The following is a 19,169-nucleotide window of genomic DNA, read 5'->3' as shown; positions in this document are numbered from 1 at the left end:
GAACACTGTCTTACCAAGGTTCCCCCTTATGCTTCAAATTATACCGTGCCTTCACTTTCTTTCCATAACTTTAAAATTGCTTTGTAAGTGACTTGCTCAGCATTTCTCGGGCCCAACTGGGAGCCCTGCCTTTCCCTGAGTAAGTGCTGCCAAGTAAAGGCAATATCACTAGAACATTAAGATCAATAATCTTGAAACATTGGGGATTTTCTTTTCTTAAAAAAACATGTTTTTACTGGATATTATATATTTTCCCTTGGAAGGTAGAGACTATTTGGAGTTTATTATCTATAGAGAAATAAAAAGAAAATGTAGATATAATGAGAAAGAGCAGAGTGCTCTGTCCCCTCCATGATGAAGGTCCATTAGAAGGGAAATTGTGTGCCGTTTGTTTGTGTGTGCCTACTGTAGCAACAGTTCTGTCTGAGGGTTCCCAGGTCCCCAGGATCCGTCTGAGGGTTCCCAGGTCCCCAGGACCCATCTGAGGGTTCCCAGGTCCCCAGGATCCGTCTGAGGGTTCCCAGGTCCCCAGGATCCGTCTGAGGGTTCCCAGGTCCCCAGGATCCGTCTGAGGGTTCCCAGGTCCCCAGGACCCATCTGAGGGTTCCCAGGTCCCCAGGATCCGTCTGAGGGTTCCCAGGTCCCCAGGACCCATCTGAGGGTTCCCAGGTCCCCAGGACCCGTCTGAGGGTTCCCAGGTCCCCAGGATCCGTCTGAGGGTTCCCAGGTCCCCAGGATCCGTCTGAGGGTTCCCAGGTCCCCAGGACCCATCTGTGGTTTCCCAGGTCCCAGTGTTCATCTTTGGTAGTAGCAAGTTTACTAACTATGAGAACAGACACTTCAGTATGAACCAAAAGAACAGAGAAGTCTCTATCTTAGCTTAAACAGATTGCTGGTTGAATGAGGAAGATTTTAGGCAAGAAACAGAGGGTCTGTTGCAATTTATTTTTCAGAGGAATTAAGTCTCAATCTAGAATGATGTAAGAACATCACAGATCATGTATCATTCTGACAGAGACAGTGAGGTAGAAACAAGGAATGTCAAGAACTTACAATCAGAATGGAGCTCATTTCTGTACACCGGGAAGAATCTACATGGAGCTCTACCGTCTGTCTTTACTTTTCACTTCTTAAGTTTGGGAAGGAAGCAAGTATCTCTCCGATCTGCCCACCACCACTCCCTAAACATCATAATCACCCTTGTGAGGGAATCACCATACATTATGGGGAAACAGAATGCCTTATCAAGGAAATGGTGGTCTTCCTCCACAAGTGTCTGAGAGAAAAGTTCTCACTGAAGGAACAGTTTAAGTGCAGTCATTATTGGAGCACCTTAATAGCCTTCTGAAGTTCCTTTTGTATTTCCAGATTCTTCCATTCTACTCTGTCTCTGAGAAAAACAAAGCACTGAGAAGTCTCCTAGCAAGCCGGCAAGAAAGTAAGAACTACGTCTGAGATCAGATGCAGAACTAATCTTTGATTTAATCCTACTAAGCCTTGTGCCCAGTATTTCAGAGTTGGTCTGGGTCCAATGTAGACAGAGGTTAAACAAATTAGCACACGCACTGATGGTGGGAGTGGCATTTTCAGAGTTATTTGAAGATTATGTCCACCTTGCCAGCTCAGACTTGCAGCAAGTAAGTAAACTTAGATTAACCCTAGATTAATCCAAAGACAAAAGAACCTTCAGCCAGAAGACTGAGATAGGAGTGGGGATGGGGAGAAAAGTATGCTCTGTCCTAATCACTGGGAGAGAGCCCGCCATCCATCTGAGCCAAGTCTGTCCTGATCTATAATGAGATCAATTGTATCTGAAGCTCTTTGGGTCCTGGCAGCAGGACAGGCCCAGCAGGGCAGCAATGAAGAGCGATGACCTCACTGAAGAGCACAGCCAAGGCCACAAACCTCCATTTCTGGTTCTCCCTTCCACCCTCCCTCCTCTCTTTAGCCACTGCTGGACTGCCTGTTGCCCAGCAAGGCAGAGCTAGTCTTCAAAGTAAACTATCAATGCTCTGCACTTGCAATCTCTTTTCCAATGAGCCTAGGAAGAGCTTTTCTATGTTATAGTCACCTGAAATGTTACGTAACTTGAGGCACTTGCTGACAGGAACCTGGTGTGACTGTTCCTTGGGAGGTTTGGCCAGCAACTGACCAATGCAGATGTGGATGCTTGGAGCCAACCTTCAGAGCTCAGAGACCTTGGTGGGGGAGCTGGCAGAAGGACTGAAGGAGCAGAGGGGAATTGCAACCCCATAGGAAGAGCAATATCAGCTGGCCGAATTACCCAGAGCTCCCAGGGACTAGACTACTAACCAAGAGTGTACAGGGAGGGATCCATGGCTCCAGATACATATGTAGCAGAGAATAGCCTTGTCTGACAATCAGTGGGAGGGGAGGCCCTTGGTTCTGTGGAGGTTTGATGCCCTAGTACAGGTGGATGTTAGAGCGGTGGGGCAGGAGAAGGTGGCATGGGTGGGAGAATACCCTCATAGAGACAGTGGAGGAGGAGGAGGAGAGTGTGGATGTGGGATGAGGGGTTTGTGGAGGGGTAACTGGGAGGTGGAATATCATTTGAGATGTAAACGAGTTGAATGATTAATTTAAAAAAAGAGAGAAATTAGCCAGTTCCAAATGCTGGAGATATATATATATATATATATATATATATATATATATATATATATATATATATTCAACCTCTATAAATCAGCTTTATGGGAAATATTTAGCCACCTCCCCATCCCCTTCGACATGAAATACTTATGAAATACTTCTGCCTAAATACATTCAATTATTCCATGGACATGGAGGACTAAGGGCATGGCTTCTAGGCTCTACCTCAGAATAAAAGCCAAGATTCCATATCACCCTAACCTTTCACTTCTTTCCTTTCTTACATACTACAGAAATGCAGAATGAGAATATCTTTGTGAGCCATTTTGATTAGTGATTCCACAAGAGTGTAATTGGTGTAAAGGAGAACCACAGAAAGGGTGCATAAGCTCTAAGTCATCTGGGTGCTGGGAAAGCAGAATTTCCCTATTAGGAGAAGAAGAAAATGCTTAGGGAGAGAGTCCTATGCCAACACATTTCTACAAAAAAAAATGACATAGAAGGCCTTTTGGATTCCAGATAACTCTTACAAAATATTTTGATGGATTAAATGCAAAAAGTGAATCAAGCATATGGATTAAATTTTCATTAAAATACAGATGGGATTTTTGTTATTAAATTAAGTAAAATGTTTGGCAAAGTAGATTTGGTTTTGGCCAATCCCAGGGACATTTGAAAAACAATTTTAAGCTATTCAGTGAACTAAGCCGAAAGCCAAGCTTAGCCCATCTTTAGAGTTTGGAAGAACTGAAATCTGGCTTATAGGGATCTGATTCAGTGTCAAATATGTTACTTAAACACCAAAAGTGCCTACGTGCTTCGAGAATACAGTTGACTTGCCCAAAAGTTATTGAGTAACTCAGATGCCTGGTACATAAAAGGCAGCAATCCACTGACCTGAGAAGAGGTGAGCCACATCCTTCCCCCATCCAGATATTAAGGACTGACTCAAAGCCAGAGGTCTCTGTATTTACAAATGTGCTGTCTAGCCTAGAAAACTGACCCCAGACAGCAACTGACTAGGAAACAGTCACTGAGGAGAAAAGAGATCAACACAGTTGGCTGGTTGACAAGGGGCTTTTAATACCTACATTGACCGGGAAAATTTTAAAACAGCAAAACTTGATATGCATATTGATGACAAGTGAGGTCATAATATTTAGGCTTTTTTTCCCCTCCTGCATCCAGAACTTGGTTTTACTTATCTAAAGAAGAAGAAAAAAAAGTCCCAAAGGAATTTTGCATGGAAATTTTTTGGCTCTCAAATGCAAGTCCATTTGAATATCTTTTCATCAGCCCATGGGTTACTGGGGAAAAAAATTAATCCACCTATCAGTAACATCTGATACATGACTACACATGAAGTTTCAAGTTTAGTAATCTTTTGTTCCCTCCTATTATGAAACACCACTGTACCCCTACTAAAACTTCAGCTCTGTGCTCGTATTTTAGGAGAATGGGATCATTTGAATAGTCAAGATTTTGGTAACTGGATGTTAAATATCAACTCAGTAGAAGTTTCTATTTTAAATTGTTTAAATAGAAATATTTGTAAATCCATGTCCCATCCTTTTGAGTTCTTAACTAAAGGGCTGTGTGATGTTGGGAAAACAGTCTGAGGGTGGCGGGGTGAGTAGACCGCTGACCTCTGAGCCACATGATCTCAACTTGAAAGGTTCTTTCATTTATGTTTTGGTTTTTGGTCTTTTAGGAGATTTTTTTCTATATAGCAGACAAATCATGAAAATGGGAACTTAAGATAACAACAAAAATGATTTCACAGCAGAATTAGGAATTTATAAAATCATTGCAAAGGCCAAGAGTGTGAAGGTAAAGGGGACTCAGGATAGTACACTGACTGTCCTGATGCTCCCCATGACCCTGGCTGACTGGCACAGAGTAGATGGCTCTCAGGGAGTCATTTGGAAGGCTTTGAAGAACCGCCCGATGCTGGCTAATGTTGTCCTCATGCCTACTCACATTTTCTAGCATGACCAGAAAATGACCTCTCCTTTTCTACAGTCCACTCCTCCTCAGTAAAACTTGAACTAGAAAGAACCTTATAGTAAAATGAAATGGAAGACTCCAGTCCCGGTGCATAGCTGAGAGTCTGGAGGGAGGAGATTCTATTCATTTCTAATAGATTACTGACCCACATGTGTCCTCCGGCTTCGTTCTAGTGGCTTTTTTGGCCCATCTTGCTCATGTATCCCCTTGTTCTTGCATCTGATTCCTAGACTTCCACTTTCCTGTGCAGATAACCCCCAGGAGATATCCTGGCCTCGGCTCCATCCATGAGCTACCTAGCAATCACTTTCGTCTCTTCCCAGTTTAACTGTTAAGCTCAAGTGTTTTTTATTATGTGTGCATGAGGCACCGCAGCGCTTTCTTCACTAATACACCGCCCCCGGCCTGCTGTGCTACTTACTTTTCTTGCTGGGATAAGATGCCAGACAAAATCAACTTATGGATGTAAGGGGAGGTTTACTTGGGGGCATGGTTGGAGGAAAATATTCTCCATTGTAGAGGGAAAACATGATGACAGGTGCTTGGGGAACTAGTCACATCATGGCTGCAGTCAGAAACTGTAAAGAGACAAATGTGGTGCTCAGAGAGCTCCTTCTTCCTTGCCGTTTAATGTGGAACTCTAGCCTGTGGGATGGTGCCAGCTACATTCAAGGAGTGTCTTCCTTCCTCAGTTAACCCTTTTTGGAAAAGTCCCCACAAGCACACCCAGAAGTGTGTCTCGTATGTAACTCCAAATCAAGTCAAGCTGACAACAAAGATTAGCGGTCATACCTATTCTCACCGAACTGACAATTTTATCCCACAGACCCATATCCCACATAAGATAAAGCAGTCTTCTGCAACACTATTATCACAATCTACCATAAATGCAAGTTAAACATATAACATTCTGTTTAAGTATTTTCAGAATGGAAACCCCAGTTTCAAGATAAAGTTGTCATACTTCCTCTTAGCATGAAAAATCCTCCACAATTAGGTTCAAGTTTGTCACCCTGGCCTTTCTTTGTTCATGAACTCCATACCACCTTCTGGTATTACTCAATACAGTGTGTTTTCCTCTCCATATACCACAGCAAGTTAAGAGAGAGACAACACTGGGATTCAAAAATGAAGAGATCAAGAGACCTAAGGTAGAGGGGACTGTCAGAAGAAGGGAGAAGAAAACATGCAGAAAGGAAAGGGGGAAAGTAACTCCAGGAGAAGGGTGACACATAGCAGCTATGACAGTGAATGTGGAACCAGGACTTGGCTGCAGTAAGTGAGAAGGACACTGGTTGGAGGAGCTTAATTCTATGCTGAGCCTCCTGAGTCTCATCTACACAGACTCCGGGGGCCAGGACAAAATCCTTTCACAGAATAGGAATCAAGTTAGGAAGGAGACTTCAATGTCCATGAAAAGCCATTAACCCTGGTGATATGTAGCTGTTGCAATTATTATGATGGTTAACTAACTTTACAGTATAGCCAAGTACTTTACAGTTTCCCAAATACTGTCACTAATGCTTCACCAAAGTAACAAATTCTGAGTCCTCCAATCAATGTCTAGAGTTTTCAAAGGGTTCCCAAACCCCATGTGTGGCTAAGTAAAATGGCTGTCATATGCCACATTTTCCATTGAGACTTTGAACTCCATTCAGTCCTGGCTAAACTACTGTGCTTAATTAGGTGCTACTTAAAGTTAACAGGGGAACATGATAGACTCTCAAAAAGATGCAAAAGAAGGAATAACCACCATCCTTTGCAGTAGGAACTTAGATTCTCTCTTTAAGAAAAGCCACTGGTATCATATAGAGGGTAAAGAGGGTAGGTAATGTAATAAGATGCAGAACAGGCCTAACAGCCTGTTAGTTCCTGGTAAGTAATAGAGACTTCTACATCCAGTGGAGACATTTCAAAGCAGATGTGCAAGGAAGAAGAAAAGGTCATTTTATTTTATAATTAAAAGGTTAATTTACCAAACTTATTTAATAATTAAAAGTCCCACACTTTAATCTTGTGGTGCTGAACTAGTGGCCAGTGTGTGTTACAGATACTAACAATTAACTTTTGCATACTCTTTCTCCAACCTGATTCCTGAAGTCTTGTCACTATTAATCTGGAGGGACTGATTAGACAACATATGATTAATACTCCAGACTAAAATCTGTAAGCATAATGTGCTTCAATCACTTCATGAATCACTGTCCCTTGCTTGCTTGTTCATCCTGTATGGAGCTGGGAAGCCCTGCTACTTAAGGTTGCAGTCTACCAGATCTGGATAGCTCCTCTGAGCTCGGCACAAAATGGAGGACTCCCTTTTCCAGCATGGCTTCCCATTCTCTGACCTTATTGGGGAACCTGACCCCCCCACACCATCTATCTGAGGAGGGTAACATAGTCTTTGGCATACCTTCAAGTTCATCTTTCTCTCTCCCAATAAGAACCCAGCCAATGATTTACATTATCCTGAATACTCCTTCCAACTCTTCAGGGTCCATATATAGCCCTTGGTCACTTCCAATGAAGTGTATGTGCACCAGCTGTTTCACTGAAGATTGTTTAAAAGAGATGTTTTGTGGAGTATTGTCTAAAAGACCTCAGAGGTCTACTCCCCCATCCCCCACTTACTCTCAGCCAGGATTCTGCAGACCTCACCTGTTCTAAACTTTGCTTCATCCTTCTAGGCCAGTATGCAGTGGCACCGGGATACCTGAGGGAGGAAAACAGAGGCCTCAGAACCACAGCTGGCTTCCAACATGCATACTACAAAGTTCATGTCTAATGTAATTTTAGTTGCATTAATCTGATCTTTGTATACTGACACTTGTTGCAGTATCTAAAAGACCTGGTGCCTTTTAAACTATAGACAAATAATTTTGGAACAATGTGAAAAGCAGAGGCACTTTCATTTGGGACATCTGGTCACCTAGTCAGTTCCATGGTGTCACAGAGCAGTACAGCCTTCAAGTTTCTTACTATTCTTTTGGAAAGCCACAACCACAACCTCTTCCTTTATATCACATCCTCTTAGTCAGGGAAAGAACACTTCATAGTTTAGTTCTCTTCATGAAAAACAGATTACTACAGCACCTTGGTCTTAGCAATGTCTCATGCCAGGGATGCCTCTCTAGTCAGGGAAAGGATGAGCAATGACAGTTTGGTGAGCTCCATAGCTGATTCTTGTGATTTTCCTCTTCCACTGTTGTAACAAAGCATCACAAAGCTAGTAGTTCTACAAGCTATGTATTCACTCTTGTAGCACTAGAGATCAGAAATGTGAAATCAGTGTCACTGGGTCAAAGTCAAAAAAGCTCAGGAGAAGGGTACCTTCCTCTGAAGGTTAAGGAGGGGATTTGTTTCCCTGATGTTTTCATCTTTATATGACTCAAATGCAAAGATCCATTCTATTTCCAAAGCCACATAAGCAGCCCCTTCCTCCAGTGGTCACACTACCACTGCTTCTGTCAACTTCCCCTCTACTTGTCTTTTAGAAGAACACCTGTAATTACTTTGACTCTCTCAGATAATCCAGGATAATCTCACCATCTTGAGAGCCTTAAAATGGCAAAGTCTCTTTTGCCATAAGATAACATTCACAGTTGCCAAAGACTAAGACCTGGATCTCTTCAGGGAAAACATTAAACAGCCTCCCACAATTTTGCTTTTAATTCCTCCACTTCATGACCACCCACTGTTATCCATACTTTAATTTTAAAGCTATGGTTGCAGAGGCATATTTAAAAGATTTGTCATGCTTCCTATTAACATCTGCACCTAGAACTGACCCTGTACCACAGTTCTCTTCACCCAGATCCCACCAGGAGAGAGCTGGCATACTTGAGAGCACAGAAGGTTAAAGTCACTGCCAAAGACAGCAAGACCAGATAACACCAGAGATAACCAGATGGTAAGAGGCAAGTGCAAGAACCTAAGCAACAGAAACCAAGGCTACTTGCCATCATCAGAACCCAGTTCTCCCACCACAGCAAGTCCTGGATACCCCAAAACACCAGAACAGCAAAGTTCCGATTTAAAAACACATCTCATAATGATGTGAGAAGACTTTAAAAACAACGTAAAAAAATCACGAAGAAAGACAACCATGGAGATAGAAAACCTAAGAAAGAGATCAGGAGTCACAGATGCAAGCATCACCCACAGAATACAAGAGATAGAAGAGAGAAGCTTAGAGGTAGAAGATACTAAGAAAATATTGACACAAAAGTCAAAAATGCAAAATGAGAAAAGATCCTAACTCAAAACATCCAGGAAATTCAGGACACAAGGAGATCAAATCTAAGGATCATAGGTATAGAAGACAATGAAGATTCTGAACTAAAAGGTCAGGAAATATCCTCAACAAAATTATAGAGGAAAACTTCCCTATCCTAAAGAAAGAAATGTGCATAAGCATATAAGAAGCCTACAGAACTACAAATAGACCAGACCAAAAAAGAAATTCATCTGTGGCAGATATCCCATATACACACGGGAGCTGAACAATGATCTACTCAATGATAACTTGGTCAAGGAAGAAATAAAGAAATTAATGACTTCTTAGAGTTTAATGAAAATGAAGGCACAACATACCCAAACTTATGGGATACAATGAAAGCAGTGCGAAGAGAAAAATTCATAGCTCTGAGTGCCCCCCAAAAGAAACTGGAGAGAGCATACATACACTAGCAACTTGACAGCACACCTGAAAGCTCTAGAAAAAAAGAAAATACACCTGAGAAGAGTAAACAGCAGGAAATTATCAAACTCAGGGCTGAAAACAACCAAGTAGAAACAAAAAGAACTATACAAAGAATCAACAAAACCAGGAGCTGGATATTTGAGAAAATCAACAGACTAGCCAGAGGGAACAGAGATAGTATCCAAATTAGCAAAATCAGAAAAGAAAAGGGAAACATAACAAGAGAAACCAGGGAAATTCAAAAAATTATGAGATCCTACTGCAAAAGCCTATATGTAACAAAACTGGAAAATCTAGATGAAATGAACATTTTTCTAGGCAGATATCACTCATCAAAGTTAAATCAGGATCAAATAAACCATCTAAACAGCCCCATAGCCCCTACAGAAATAGAAGCAGACATTAAAAAGTCTCCCATCCAGAAAAAACCCAGGACCAGGTGGGTTTAGTGCAGAATTCTATCAGACTCTCATAGAAGACCTAATATCAGGACTCTCCAAACTATTTCACAAAATAAAAACAGAAGGAACACTACCCAATTCTTTCTATGAAGCCACAATTACTCTTATACCTAAACTATACAAAGACCCAACAAAGAAAGAAAACTTCAGACCAATTTCCCTTATGATTATTAATGTAAAAATACTCAATAAAATTCTTGCAAACAGAATCCAAGAACACATCAAAATGATGGTCCATCAAGATCAAGTAGGCTTCATCCCAGTGATGCAGGGATGGTTCAATATATGGAAATCCATCAATGTAACCCACTATATAAACAAACTCAAAGAAAAAAATTACATGATCATCATCTCATTAGATGTTGAGAAAGCATTTGACAAAATTCAACAATGTTTCTTTTTTTGGTTGTTTAAAGAAGTATATTTAGTCTTTCAAATAAAATTTACTCACAATTTCTCAGTAAGGTGGAAAATTACAGTACATTAAGCGGAAATTATTATATCAGTCTTTACAAAAAACATTTTATAGACATAAATTCACAGAACGAAGCTCTCATGAATGAATCCAATTCTTAGAATTGTGTCTTTCAATGCATTCATTACCTAAGCTATGACCTTTGTATGAGTCTTGAAATTCAGAATTGATATTTAGGATTGAAAGTTCATCATGGTGGATTTTTCCTTTGATGAATATGAAGTGTCCTTCCTTGTCTTTTTTGATAACTTTTGGTTGAAAGTTGATTTTATTCAATATTTGAATGGCTACTCCAACTGCTTCTTGATAAAAGTCTTGGAAAGATCAGGAATTCAAGGCCCATACCCAAACATAGTAAAAGCAATATATAGCAAACCAGTAGCTAACATCAAGCTAAATGGAAAAAAACTTGAAACAATTCCACTAAAATCAGGGATTAGACAAGGTTGCCCATTCTCTCCTTGCCTACTCCATATAGGGCTTGAGGTCCTAGCCAGAGCAATTAGACAACAAAAAGAGGCCAGAGAGATACAAATTGGGAAGGAAAAAGTCAAAATATCACTATTAGTAGATGATATGATAGTATACTTAAGTTACTCCAAAAGTTCCACCAGAGAACTCCTACAGCTGATAAACAACTTCAGCAAAGTGTTGGGGTATAAAATTAACTCAAACAAATCAGTAGCCTTCCTCTACTCAAAGGATAAACAGGCTGAGAAAGAAATTAGTGAAATGACACCCCTTATAATAGTCACAGATAATATAAAATACCTTGGTGTGACTCTAACCAACCAAGTGAAAGATCTGTATGACAAGAACTTCAAGTCTCTGAAGAAAGAAATTGAAGATCTCAGAAAATAGAAAGATCTCCCATGCTCATGGATTAGCAGAATTAATATAGCAAAAATGGCCATCTTGCCAAAAACAATCCCCAGATTCAATGCAATCCCCATCAAAATTCCAGGTCAATTCTTCACAGAGTTAGAAAAAGCAATTTGCAAATTCATTTGGAATAACAAAAACCCAGGATAGAAAAGCTATTCTCAATAATAAAAGAACTTCTGGGGGAGTCACCATCCCTAACCTCCAGCTGTTATACAGAGCAATAGTGATAAAAAAAAAAAGTATGGAATTGGTACAGAGACAGGCAGGTAGGTCAATGGAATAGAATTGAAGACCCATAAATGAACCCACACACCTATGATCACTTTATGGTCGACAAAGGAGCTAAAACCATCCAGTGAAAAAAGACAGCATTGTCAACAAGTGGTGCTTATTCAACTGGAGCTCACCAGAAGAAGAATGCGAATCAGTCCATTCTTATTGCCTTGTACAAAAATCAAGTCCAAATGGATCAAGGACCTCCACATAAAACTAGATTCACTGAAACTAATAGAAGACAAAGTGTGGAAGAGCCTCAAACACATGGGTACGGGGGAAATTTGCTGAACAGAACACCAATGACTTATGCTCTAAGATCAAGAATCGACAAATGGAACCTCATAAAATTGCAAAGCTTCTATAAGGCAAAGGACACTGTCAGTAGGACAAAATGGCAACAGATTGTGAGATCTTTACCAATCCTGCATCCGATAGAGAGCTAATATCCAATATATACAAAGAACTCAAGAAGTTAGACTCCAAAGAATCAAATAATCCTTTTAAAATATGCGCTACAGAGCTAAACAAAGAATTCTCAACTGAGGAATATTGAATGACCAAGAAGCAACTAAAGAAATGTTCAACATCCTTAGTCATCAGAAAAATGCAAATCAAAACAACTCTGAGATTCCACCTCACAACAGTCAAAATGGCTAACTCAGGTGACAGCAGATGCTGGTAAGGATGTGGAGAAAGAAAAACACTCCTCCATTGTTGGGATTGCAAGCTGATATAACCATTCAGTCTGGTGGTTCATCAGAAAATTGGACATGGTACTACCTGAGGACCCAGCTATACCAGTCCTGGGCATATCCTGGCAAGATGCTCCAACATATAACAAAGACACTTTACAGCCTTATTTATAATAGTTAGAACCTGAAAAGAACCCAGATGTCCATCAACCAAAGAATGGATTTAGAAAATGAGGTACATTTACACAATGGAATACTACTCAGCTATTAAAAACAATGACTTCTTAAATTTCTTAGGCAAATGGATGGAACTAAAGATATCATCCTGAGTGATGTAACCCAATCACAAATAACATGCACGCTATGCACTCTCTGATAAGTGGATATTAGCCCAAAAGCTCAGAATACCCAAAATACAATTCTCAAACCACATGAAGCTCCAGAAGAAGGAAGACCAATGTGTGAATGTTTCAGACCTTCTTAGAAGAGGAAACAAAAATATTCACAGGAGGAAAAATGGAGACAAAGTGTGGGGCAGTGACTGAAGGAATGGCCATTCTTAACTACCATTCCTGGGGGATTCATCCCATATACAGACACCAAACCCAGATACCCTTGTGGATGCCAAGAAATACATGCTGATAGGAGTCTGATATATCTGTCTCCTGAGAGGCTCTGCCAGAGTCTTGCAAATACAGGGGAGGATGCTCGCAGCCAAGCATTGAACTGAGAACAGGGTCTCCAGGGAGGAGTTAGAGAAAGGACTGAAGGAGCTAAAGGGGTTTGCAACTCCATAAGAAGAACACTATCAACCAACCAGACTCCCCAGACCTGCCAGGGACTAAACTACCATCCCAAGAATACACAGGGATGGACCTATGTCTCCAGTCACATATGTAGCAGAGGATGGCCTTGCCAGGCACCAACGGGAGGAGAGGCCCTTGGTCCTGTTAAGGCTCAATGCCCCAATGTGGGGAAATGTCAGGGCTGGGAGGTAGGAAGTAGTGGATTTGTGGTTGAGGGAGAACCCTCAAAGAAGCAGGGGAAGAGGCGATGGGATAGAGGGTTTCTGGATGGGAAACCAGGAAAGGGGATAAAAATGTAAATTAAAAAATATCCAATAATCGAAAAAATAAGATTTACCATTGCTTCCAACTCTCATTAACAGGCTCAGATTTCCAACCATCCCTCCTGGATCTAAAGATAAACTGGAGGAAAAGTAGTGATATTAAGAAGTATGGGTGATGGGGTTGGGGATTTAGCTCAGTGGTAGAGCGCTTGCCTAGGAAGCGCAAGGCCCTGGGTTCGGTCCCCAGCTCCGAAAAAAAGAACAAAAAAAAAAAAGTATGGGGGACAACGTTTCCAAAGCTTTTTTCTCAGTTTCCCATTCATCTTCCTTCATATAGCAGGAATAGCACCAAAATTACCATCTATGTCAGTCTGGCATTGGCAGGAAAACAAAAACCCCCTCTCTGTTTATAGGCCCCTTAATAAAAAAGAATGATCAATGGCAATCAATCAGAATAGAACTTATAATATTTTATGAATTATTTTATGATGATTTTACTTTCAACTTGGGTTGAGAGCAACTTTTTTTTTTATGGTTCCAAGTGGAGAGGTTTAAATGAGAGAAGAAGAGTAGAAGAGGGGAGAAGCAAAGGTCGGCCATGAACACATAGAGGGAAGGGGGGGATGGGGAGAGAAGGGACAAAAGGAAAGATCAGGGAAGAGAAGAGAGCAAAAAGCAAGAGAGAATGAGGAGGGGACAAGCAGCCCCGAGAGCGACGTTTTCGTTCTTTCTGTGTGCCAGGCAATGACCTCTGACCTTACATATTTGGTTTCTTATTTGTTTTCTTTCAGATAGAAAACCTAAAGTATCTAAAGGTGAAATAGCTTTGGCTAAGTTTTCACAAACTGAAACTTGAGCCCAAGAATTATGAACCCCTAGAACAACACGTTACTATATATAGTCTAGAGCTTTGCTGCACACTTTCAGCTCCTTCTGATTCCTAAATTCTACAAGAACAGACTTTACTCTCACACCACACTTTTCTTACACTACTGGGTATTACATTCCTCAGACCTTCAATGGCTGAATAAATGGTTATTATAATTGTATTTTCTTTTCCCATATACCCTCCCCGGTTTATTTCTTGTCTATATACTCCTAAATATATTCTTTTTTTTTCTTTTCTATTTTTCGGAGCTGGGGACCAAACCCAGGGCCTTGCGCTTGCTGGGCAAGCAATCTACCACTGAGCTAAATCCCCAACCCCCTAAATATATTCTTTTAACCCATTACTACTTAGATCATTGTCCCCAAACCAGTGGGACAGGTATGGGGGTCCCCCTCCCATACCCTAGACTTACATAATTCAAACCTGTATCTTAGTAAATTTATCATATGACTCATGCACATGAAAGGCCGAAAGCACATGGTTAAATTGAATAAACATATTCACTATAGGCCATACTAGAATACTTTAGCCCTCTGGGGCCAAATGACTCTTCAAGTTCATTCCAGGTCTAGAGGGTTACAGTTTGGACAGCTCCACAAAAACTTTCCCTTTTATATAAGCCCTTGTTTTTAAATGACAATTGCAGTGGTATTCAAGGGAAATATTTTAGGATTGCTAGTCCAGATTTTTATTTTCTTCAAAGCACTTTAAGAACAAACAGACAAAATTTCCCTACTCCAAACACACAGAGAGACCGGATTCACATGGCAGGTCTGTAGTGTAGGACTAGAGTTTTAAAAAGGTTACTCATTGTCAGAGTCCGGATGTGCAGGGCCGGACCTGCCTGAGGGAGAGCCAGAGATAGGACTTGCCAAACCAGCTATCAGCCCCAAGGACATTGACCATCTGTAGCCACCCCCTCCCCTTCCTTCACCCCCCTGAGTGAGATGAGCCACCCTACCAGCCTGCCGAGCTGCTAGAGAGCACGTACACCTTGCTGATGTAATTTCGCGCCGAAAGTAACTGTGCACCATTTGAATTGACCAATCATGTGTAACCGCGCGAATGCCCCTATATAAACCCCCGAGTTTGGAAGCTCGGGGTCGATTCCTCTGTCTCCTGTGTGGGATACGTGTCGACCCGGGATCCCGCTAAGACCCGGGATCTCGTTAATAAAAGCTACCTCCTGCTGTTACATCAAGATGGCTACTCGTGATTCCTGGGGGCACCCCATCCCATGATTGGAGCGAGAGACTCGGCTCCCCGTTTAGGTTTACGCTCTTTCAGTAGGTGAGCCAGGAAGGCAGCAGCCTGGTTAGTCAAAAACCTGTAAGCTTTCTCTGCTACAGAGAAAGAGCTGGTCTCCATGGTGACATAAAATAAAGCCCTAAGGGCAGCCTACTTGTGCCAATATTAAAGTAAAATTTTATTTACATATATAGTTGGTAAACTACTTTGTTCTCACAATCCTGGACTACCAATCCATGATCTGAAGCTAATCCAGTAATTAGGTAGTATCTGAACTATAAAACAAAAAGAAAAGAAAAAATAAAGCCTGAGGTGGAAGCTGGAAAGAGACCACTGGAAACTCTGTACTCTGTGCTTAGAGTTACGCAAAAATTAACTGTGCTTAGATTCTGTAGATTTTAAAATAGATCTATACATCCTACAGCCTTTAACGAAACAAAGAGGTATGGTGAGGAGTACATGATAAACAACATAAGAATAAAAATCAAATATCAAACCAAACATAAAGAAAGAAAGAAAGAAAGAAAGAAAGAAAGAAAGAAAGAAAGAAGAAAAGGAAGAGAGAGAGAAGGAGAGAGGAAGGGAGGGAAGGAGGGAGGAAGGGAGTGAGGGAAAGAGGGAGGAAGGGAGGGAGGAAGGGAGGGAAACAAAGAGCTGACAAGTATTAAAAACCATGGAAACCTAACACAGGTGAGAAGGCCTTCTATGTAACCTATGAGTCACATTAGTCTTGAGAGAAAAATTTAAATGTCTTAAGCTTAAGGAGAAGAACACATATCAAAGGGCGCTAGGGAGAAAGCTCAGCAGTCATGAGTGTTTGCGACTCCAGTTTGGTTTTAGCACCCATATGAAGCTGCTAATTGTCACCGGTAACTGAAGCTGCAGGGGATTTGACAACCTCTTCTGGACTCCAGGGAGACCTGTACACACACACACACACAGACACACACACACACACACACACACACACACATACACACACACACACACACAAATACAAACACAACTAAAAATCAATTAAAAAATCTTAAAAAAATAAAATACAGAGACCGGAGAGATGATTCAGAGGATCAGAACACTTGTTCTTGCAGAGGACCCAGGTTCAGTTCGCAGCACTCACATGGTGGCTCACAGCCATCTAGAACGCCAGTTCCAGGGGATCTGACATTGTCATCTGACCTTGGCAAGCACTAGGCGTGCATGTGGGACATACATTCACAGGCAGGCAAAACACATAATGCATAAATAAACAAATAAATAGTATAACACCAAAAGAATACAATCTAAACATGCATTTATCAGATACCAGGCTCTCCCACTAAGGCATTTAATCATGAATTTAAAAAGAGAGATCGTCCACACAATGCCTTATAGATGAACATCTTCAGACTCCTCCTTTCTTTGTTACTGCCCCAAACTATGAACAACTCAAGTCTATAACTAGATGGATGAAGAAATTTTGGTATGTTCGTACCAGAAAACATTACCTACAGTAAAAAAACTGAGAAACAAATTCTGGTATGTTCATATAATTTCATATCTCGGCAATGAAAAGGAGAAGACTATTGATATGCCAATAAAACAGCAAAATGGATGAATTTCAAGCAATTATGTTGAAGGAAATCAACTAGACAAAGGGAGACACATATGATTCCATTTATATAGAATCTTAGAAAAAAACTAATTCATATTGACAGATACATGTGGAACGAAGACTACAGCAAGCAGAAGAGGTGGATGGGAAAAAAAAACAACAAACAAAAAAACCCTCAGCCTTTAAACTATGGCTATGCACACTCTTTTGGTTATGGCGCTAATTTCATTGGCATATGAAAATGTCAAAATCTATCACTGCTGTATACTTTTTAACACGTGTAGTCATTATATGTCAAGCCTAATAAAGCTGTTAAAAATAAAAACGATTCAGGAAAATTCATGTGAATCTGTACCGTTTGAGGTAGCTTCTAGCACTGTCTTGACCGAGTGTCTATCCACACAGCAGGAGCCTGCACCCGCACTCGTTTTCTGAAGCCGGTACAGGCATGGACTTCTGAGGAGCCGAGCTTGACGATATTTAGAAAAGGCCTGAAAATAAACAGAATCCCGAAGAGCAGCCATAACCCCTACCCTCCATAGCTAGCATATTGCCATCTTTCTATCAGTTTTTCCATAGACCACAATTACCAATAGTTACGGCGTTGATCCCTCCCGCCCCGCCCCCTTTTTCATTGTGCCGTAAGGTCTTTTTCAAAATGTATTCATGTCCACCATTAAGATACTGTGTTATCCAGCCATACGTTGTTTTCACTTTTTACCTACAACAAAAACTCAGACTGGACAGTTTTATCATGGTTTATTCTAGATCTAGAGGGAGGGATAAAAGAAAAAAAAAAAAAGACATGACATATTTGGCAGCCGGAACAGTTAGGGACGTATTATACTGCTACAGCAGGCTGTGCCTACAAGCGGGCACACACCCCGTTCCCTCAGGCTTTGGATGCACGAGGACCATACAGTGTCATGACTCATTCCAATAAAAAAAGGGGGGGCAGGCCACAGACATACAGAGGAAAATGTCTAATTCTGCAGCCTATCTGCATCCGTTCAATTACGTTAGCATCCACAAGCAATAAATTAAATCGAATGTCCTAATGATATTTGCCAATCCTGGCTCTCGGTTGACTTCCTTAAAGAATTAGCATTCCGTTTTTTTCTAATTCCAGAGAATATTAAGAACTGTTTTCTATGGCACTAAATCCAGTGCTTGAATGCTTCCTCCCATGAGGCAGTCTCCGAGTCCCCTCCATCCATTTGGTAATTTCTGGGGTTGGAGGTTATTTAAACTGATTTTTGGCTTAGTGTTGGGGGTGAGGCTTATGAGTGCTTGGTGTTGCAACTCCACCTTTCACTGAGGAAGAAACCTCAGTGTCCTGGTCTGCTGCTCTTGGATGGCCGAGGAAAACATCTGTGGCTAATAATCACACAATAATCCTTGGCAAGTGGTTATTATTATTTCAAGTCCCGAGTCTCTAATGCCGATTTCCTCTCTCTTGTTTAATCATTACTGCCGGGTCTTCATTTCCCTGGTTAGCGGCTTATTATTACTTTTTAAAGCAACAGGAAGTTGCTATTGTCTATTCGGAGCTGGATTTCTTTAGGCTTGTTCTTTGCTAGGTTACAAAGGCAGAAAGAAAACACTGCATCTATCTCTTTCTGAATGCAAACTTCCCTTGGACCCTGGCTGTTCAGGTAAGTGGAATTTTCTAGTCACGTGTCCCTTGGTTCTCTCACCCTTGATTTGGCAGCTAATTGGCCTGTCATCCTTCACTCTGAAGAAGTTATTTGCAGTGTCTGAACTGCTTCTAAAAAGTAAGATAACAAGGCCAAAATCAATACACTTGAAGAGAAATTATAAGTTGTCCTCTTCCCTTTACCAGAAAGACGTTATTGAGGTGATTTGATGGCAGCGTGTCTGTACTGCTCTTGGAGACAGAATTCGTTTGCACAACTGTCTTGGCCACAGACTCTTAAAAGTGTCTTCTTCACAATGCAGTTTCTCTTGTGTGACTTTCTGGATGCTATTAATAAAATCAACCACAGGGTCTTTGCTTGGTAGCTTATTAGGCAATTGAGCAACTCTGATTTGAAATTTGTTTCATAATATATTTGTCCAGTAACTTAAGGAACATCAGAACATAAGACATCTCCAGGCCTCTCTGAAGCCCCATTTCTTGTTAGCAATTTAGTACCCGCAGGTACAACAGTTATTTACTGACCCACAAATGTCTCGAGCTCAAACTCTTCCAGACGCATATGAAATCAATAACCTTGATGTCTACCTATGACCTTGAAGCA

The 19,169-nt window shown here is 41.0% G+C and overlaps 1 long non-coding RNA gene across 1 annotated transcript in view; it reads right to left on the bottom strand.

The window, feature by feature from the left end:
* LOC134485829 (uncharacterized) overlaps window positions 1-19,169 on the bottom strand; it is a 167,753-nt gene that overhangs the window by 86,658 nt on the left and 61,926 nt on the right. Inside the window, exons 3-4 of the long non-coding RNA XR_015673835.1 lie at window positions 17,264-17,399; window positions 7,276-7,330 (exon numbers count right to left, since the gene is read on the bottom strand). This is a non-coding gene — a long non-coding RNA (uncharacterized LOC134485829). The remainder of the gene's footprint in view (window positions 1-7,275; window positions 7,331-17,263; window positions 17,400-19,169) is intronic.

The sequence above is a fragment of the Rattus norvegicus genome, chromosome 2 (genome assembly GCF_021556685.1).
Source record: "Rattus norvegicus strain SHRSP/BbbUtx chromosome 2, alternate assembly SHRSP_T2T, whole genome shotgun sequence".
NCBI classification, from domain to species: Eukaryota; Metazoa; Chordata; class Mammalia; order Rodentia; family Muridae; genus Rattus; species Rattus norvegicus.
The sequence above is the reverse complement of the archived record's forward strand: the minus strand, read 5'-3'. Positions and strand labels throughout refer to the sequence as shown.